Consider the following 5,713-nt stretch of genomic DNA (forward strand, 5'->3'; position numbering starts at 1 on the left):
AATTCTTATGTAAATGAGGAAGCAGGTGTCTAGTTATGCTAATTAAGCATTCAGTGTATTCTTAACGAATTACTAATTACATATATCATGAAAGGTAACTGAGCCAGATGATTTTCAAAAATGTCCCGCAGAGGACAATCACACTCACTTACATTTACAAAGGAATGGATTATAATAAACACCTTAAAATGAGTATACCATTAATGAACAAAATACCTGGCTCAGAATATTTTGCCTAAATTTATAGCTGGCTAACACGAGGAGTCAGTTTTTTTCTAAAGAAGATGCAAAGTGTGCAGAGAAATTATAATATAATAATTCTACAAAGTGGAAAATCCCAACTAGTCAACTAGGGGCATAATTTTCTTAGACTATCAGTTACAAGCTACAAGAGCGCACTAAAATGTCGCCTCATTTGAAATCAAGCTTTCTTGAACGATCTTTGTTTTGGTGCTGACGATCAGCGACTAACTCCAGAGGATGACAAGATTTCATGAGTATCTCGTTGGGAATAAAAATGAGGTTGATATTTTCACTTAGTTGTCCTGGAAAACTCCTGCGGCCGAACATGATTAGATTTTATATTAAGATTTTCCTTTACAGTATATCTACCAGTTTCAGAGAAACGAGGAACTTAGGACTTTTTCTTCCTCGCCCAAGCTTGCTTTCTAAGAAAGTCTTAATCTACTTAACTGATGTTTACAGAAGACCCAGGAAAGTTCTGATCTTCTTAACTGATGTTTACAAAAGCCCCTGGTAAGTTGTAACCTGCTTAACTGATGTTTATACATTCACTGAAATACTTAAGGGCGAAAGTCATCTTAATAACAGAGCATGAGATTTTTTTTTCCTTAAAGGCACAAAGTAGGTTTTCAGTTTATAGGGAAACGTTGACCAAGTCCAGGCCCAAGTTCTTCGTTTAGAAATTTTTTTCCTAATGAATAAAAAAAATTCAAAAAGGGAGTCACATTCTAAGTTGTTCATTACATATGAAACCGAATGGATACAAATACGAACAAAGTGATAGAATGGATAATGAGCGTTTATTCGTTTTCAGTTAATTAATAGCAGTGGTTCTTTCACTGTAATTTACGTAGAGAATATTGAGATATTGCTTTGTAGCTTAACTACGATAGGCCAGACCAAGAAAAAACAAGCCAATAAAAACAATAAAACAATAAAGACCCACTGCATCCTATAGTCATTGGATATTTATTACTGTGGCTTTTAACTTAGCATTCCAAGCACAAGACTTCTTAAATATAGTATTATTAAACATGTCACTGTTATCGAATGGTTGAATCAGCAGTTATTCTTCTGACAGGGAATTTGACAAATAATTTTAAAAAATTGCCTACCACCAAAATCTATACTTCCGATTTATATAAGAGAGAAACGATGTTCTTTAATTTCCACTAACAGGGTCTAAGCAATTAGGCTGCTAGACTGTCGAGCAACTTCTCGTTATTGTCAACCATAACATTTCGTCTCTCCTCTCTCCTCTTTAATCCGTATCCCTAGGTATCACAAAACTCTGAGAAGAGCAAACCTTTTCCATTCTCCTAAATGTGAAGATTCCGTCGGCACTGTAAATATCCTTTTCAGTGGCGCTGTAACTTGGCCATTATCCTCGACGCCGATTCCCCTCTCCAGTTCAGAATGCCTTTCAGTGGGATTCTTCAAAGGCTTTTCTTTCTTTCTTTTTTTTTACCTTTCAGCTTCCCTTTCTGTTGGTCCGCAAATCCTCTCCTCGTTTGTTATCTTGGCTGTTCCTTTGTTTACCTATGGGAGCTTAAATCTTCTTTTCAAATAGATTATAAGGGGGAAGGAACCATCTTGAATAAGTGCCTCTAGTTCCATTTGACGATGTTTAACTGCATTTTCCTTTGTATACCATGAGTTTTTTTTTTTTCTACGAAGACTCACACCAAAGAAAATCAAGAAAAGAGACATTACTCAAATATAACAGCGGTTTCTGGGCTGGTACCACTACAGTGGCTAGATAAATAAGACGAGATATCTAACCTATAGCTCTGGCGAAGATTTTTACCACCTGTTCTTCTTCGTCTTTTCATTGTTTTTGGTTAACCGTTATCTATTTGTTACAGATTCTCTTGTATCAGTCTAGTTTTCTAAACGACCTATCTTTAGTTTCTATACTTTTTTATGTTTACTCCACTCTAAATATAAGTTGATCACTTGATATCGTAAGAAAGAATCAGAATTAAATTGGCTAGTGATATCGTCTATGGGTAATTTCCGTCAATTACCGAAAACCATTTTATTGGGGGATATCTATTTTGCATATCAGCGAAGCGTATCGACTCCCAAAATGAATATCACTCGCCCTGTTGACGGAAGTGCCGGAAATGCTATAAGGCCTCTGGAGACCATTGACAAGGAAATCATCGGAATCCCTACATATGTAGAACGGGATCGTAAACATGTTTTTCGGCGTGTATTTTATTTCATGAGGGAATACGCAGAGCATCCAGGCGACGGGAAAATAAAATACCTCCCGTTCATGTGAGAGGAAACGAAGCTGAACCCAACAGTAAAAAGATACGGTTAAAAGATGAGTAGAGGGGAGGAAAAATTGGTCAACAGGGAAATATTTCTATGTACGAACCTCCTCGGCGAGAAAGCGTGGTGCCACTTGTATTTGTTCGTTGATCAAATCGCATTTTGGTACAAAAATCATTCCTGCACTGATGATGAACGTGTCTATTTAGTGTGGGTGTTATAAAAGATGAGAATTCTGTGTCAGTCTTTAGATAATACACATGGAAGAGTTAACGACCTAATGTACGATGGAATTTGGTTAAAGACGTTGTTGTATTCTAGAATGATAAAAAATAGAATGTACGGTCACGTATTTAGTTAGCAATTAGCATAATGAAAACCGTCACGTAACTCACAATTCTGCTTACTTTACAATAAAAAAAAACTATTGTGGTCTGGTTTGAGAAGACTAAACATAAAGTTATAAACATTATGCAATTATAATATTTCTTATATATGTTTTTCAGGTTTTAATAATTCAACACTATTTAAGAATTACGCTAAGTCAATCGAAACCGTAAAACTAATTACTCTGTTTATTCGTGGGAAATTCTGAGCATATTGTTATGATCGGTGGGCAGAGTTACGTAATTCAACTTACTGTTATGTACTATGTGATTAAAAGTTTCACTGATTATAGTCCAAAATTCCCACTAAAAAGCAAGATTCCGTATCCAATTAAAGTAGGACAATAGATTCTTCGTTATCATCAAAATTGATTGCCAATCGAAACCAGCGAATTCATTGAGAACCGGTCCCTTCAGTCTATAAGTTTTTCAAAAAGCAGCAAAGAAATATAAGTAGATTCTTTGTTTACCAAAATATGAATACATCCCCATAATTCAGCTCTGCGTATTATGTTATCGTTACAATTTCTTACGAAACAGGATTATTTTGATATCGTACCGTAACATCAACATTCACCCGTATTCGTTGCAACTATATATCTTGCGAATTCCCATAAAAGTTGTATTACTGTCCACGAGAGCTTTCTTGCTACAACTCTATGTGGCAAACTTACATCCTTGAATGAGTTTATTCTTCCGTGTTAATAGAATCTCCGTGACAACAGTGAGTTGGCAGACTGAGAAGGCAAATTGAGGACGACAAACATCGCTTTTGAGGACAGAATTTATGTAACACGTGTACCTGTCCTTCTTAGGGAGGTATACAACAAGCGCAAAGAGCAGAGCTTTACGAGAGCTTTTGCAAACACGAAGAGATAAAGAGAGAAAAAAAGATTCCCTGAGCTCTCTCTCTCTACCCTCCTCTCCTCCTCCTTCCTCTCTCCCTCAGTCCGTCTCCGTCTTCTCTCCTTCTTCCTTTCTTTCTCCTCTTCTCCCCTTTCTCTGAGGTCATGCGGCACAGTGGTAAACTATGAGCTCACAGGCTGTGAAAACCTGTGCTCGATTGTTTGAACCGGAATAAGAATGGAGAAAATGTTAGAGGATTGAAATAGGGATATCAATTATGTGAAATAAGCGGAACAGCTCAGGCGAAGAGGCTTATATTATCTATTACATTTTGACTGAAGTAAGCCGTAAGGAGGATGATTTCACTAAATGTTTTTCATCTTTCATTTCGAAAATTTCCTTGCTTATTCAGGAGTATAAATCTTACCCTCGCATGATTATTTGGTATTCCTGTTATCTAGTATTTTTATGAGGTTGCCGATATCAATATGCAACTGATGCATTTTTTTGCTAAGTTCTGTGTTCAGGATTTCCCAAAAGGTTTTCATTCTTGAATCTCTTGCGTTTATTGTTTCCAATATAAATATATATATATATATATATATATATATATATATATATATATATATATATATATATATATATATATATATATGTGTGTGTGTATGTGTGTGTACTCACACATACTGTATATATATACTATATATGTGTGTATATATATTTGTGTATGTTTATAGTCTGTCTGTATGTGCTTTGTGTAAGCAACGATAAAGACATAAAATTTACAGGCACACATAATGGCAAAGGTTTGATAAACCCGTGACCATCATTAGTCCGCTTGTCCTTTTTCAACTAATGCTAAGTAAAAATGACCCACTATACATCTAAAGTACCGGCTTGTAAATATTTAATGAGACTGCATTAATTACTGGGTATCGGCCAGTTACCAGGACAGTTAATCACCCCCATAGTAATAATGAATGGCAGTTAATTAAGTGTTAATTATGGGGGCCCAAATTCACAACAAACAGCTGGTAACTCAAGCGCATCAGACCATTGTATTTCGATGATTCAACGGCAGAGAGATTGGAATATTCTCAGACAAAAATGACTTTTGTGCAATTACGGAGGCGACTTGAGTTCGCATTTTTATTGGCTGATATATATATATATATATATATATATATATATATATATATATATATATATATATATATATATATATATATATATATATATATATTTATATAATATATATATATATATATATATATATATATATATATTATATATATATATATATATATATATATATATTATGAATGAATGTGTGTTTGTGTGTGTGTGAGAGAGAGAGAGAGAGAGATCTTTGAAAAGTTGAATGTTTTCGAAATGGTCTAAATATAATCATGAAAAGAATGATGAAATTTTTGTTTTGTTGAATGGACAGTATTATAAAGAATAAATTTTCCCCTTGTTCGTCAGATTATTTACGAAACCAAATAGCGTCCGAAACGAATCTCTTTCAGACTCCACATAAAAGGAGAGGATGACACACAGACTTATTCGAAGTAGAATAAATCTGAAACGAGACCGCAAAATGAACAAAATAAGAACGTCGAGCGGACTGCGAAGAGCAGATGACAGGAAGCAGAAAGTGAGATTTAATGCTCCACCAAACGAGGGGAATACCTAATGATGGAGGATGTGCAAAAAGGATTACAAATCAAGGATATTAAGGGGAACGAAGTGGAATTGTGCCAAATCGGTATAAGAGAGGATTGAGAGGGGAAAGACTCGGTTAAAAATACGAAGGGAAACGGCGCGTTTTTAAGTCACGACAACTATTAGTGTAAGTCTTTGCAGTTCACTGTATGACGACAAATATATAGAAGACTGTGCATACCCTTATTTCAGACATTTACTTCTAGTTCCTTACGAATTAATTTGAATTGTGA

Source organism: Macrobrachium nipponense, chromosome 31, assembly GCF_015104395.2.
Source record: "Macrobrachium nipponense isolate FS-2020 chromosome 31, ASM1510439v2, whole genome shotgun sequence".
Taxonomy (NCBI): Eukaryota; Metazoa; Arthropoda; class Malacostraca; order Decapoda; family Palaemonidae; genus Macrobrachium; species Macrobrachium nipponense.